Raw genomic sequence first — 1,492 nt, forward strand, 5'->3', positions numbered from 1 at the left:
GAACCCGCGGGCTCAGGCAATCCACTCACCTCAGCCTCCCAAAGGCGCGGGATTACAGGCTGAGCCACCGAGCCCGGCTTAGTTATAATCTTTTATAATCATTCATTGAGATGTATAGCTTTCAGAATTCTCGATTAGTCATAATTTTGTTTCAGGACTGCAGATATTCTGTTACTTGACTTCTGTTGTTTCTGTAGAGATGTTAATTGTCAGTCTTATTGTTGCCTTTATGAAGATAGTATCTTGTCCCCTTTCTAAATTCGGTTAATTTTCTTTTAGTCTTTAAATTTCATTAGTTTTACTATGATGTGCCTAGGTATGGCTTATTTTGTACTTATTCAGGTTGAGGTTCTTAAGCTTTATTGAATCTGTGAGTTAATGTTTTCAATTTATTTTTAATAATTCTTACACATATTTTCAAAAATTGCTTTTGCTTCATTATTTTTTTAATGCTAGTACTCCAACTACATGCATCCTAGATCTTTACATGGTACCCCACATTTGTATCTTTTTGTCTCTCTGAATGTTAGTCTGGATATTTTATTTTAACCTAAGTTATCTATTATTATATTCATATATTTTGCTGGTATAGTCTTCCACTGAATTCTTAAGTTCCATTTTTTATTTTTATAATTTCCATTTGCTTATATAATTTCCACTTGTTTGACAAATCTCTCAATTTCTTTTATTTTCTTGACCATAAACTTGACATTAACCTTTATATATGGAATTCCATTATAAATATTTTTATGAATCTGTTTTTATTTTCTGTTCCCCCTTCCTCTCTCTCTTTTGCATGTTTCTCTGTGTATTTGTAATGTTGTCTCTTCATTCATGGCTATTTTGACTGCACACCAGAGATTGTATATGAAGAAAAAAACTAGAGATAATTTTAAGTTTAGGCGGCGTTATCTTACTCCAGAGAGGAATTATATTTGCTTCAAATATACTACTAGTTATTCTAGTAATCTTTAGTCCATTTCTAGTTTACCTTAGCCACTAGATCATATCACTTACTCTGGAAGGTTTACTGCGGTTCTTTGTATTTGTGGGAGCTGAACTCTCTATTTTATTCTCCCTAGCTCTGGGAATCTACCACAAGTCCTGTTCATCTTCTCACCCTCTCAGTTACCTTTGTTTGAATTGGAAGATGTTTCAAAGGGAAATGTGATCTCCAGAACTGGGTTTTCCTTTCTGGGTATAATTTTGCTCAAATCTTGGCCCTCTAATTCTTCAGTGTCTTAGATAGGTCTTTAGTGCTTCAAAACTAAATTTAAAAATATCCTGTCTTGCTTTTCCAGTTGTTCTCAATATCAGGGTTAGTCCAGATTACCTAGTTGGTACTTTGGGATGGGGAACTCTTATGTTTTTAAGATGTATTTTTGTTTTTCCTTGAACTCTTCCCTTTATCATTGGTTTTCCTGTATTTACTTGCTTACTTATTACTTAAGAAAACATCTGTGTTGTACCTACTATATTCCATTCAATCTAT

Source organism: Carlito syrichta, unplaced genomic scaffold, assembly GCF_000164805.1.
Source record: "Carlito syrichta isolate Samal-C Ts95f unplaced genomic scaffold, Tarsius_syrichta-2.0.1 Scaffold230795, whole genome shotgun sequence".
NCBI classification, from domain to species: Eukaryota; Metazoa; Chordata; class Mammalia; order Primates; family Tarsiidae; genus Carlito; species Carlito syrichta.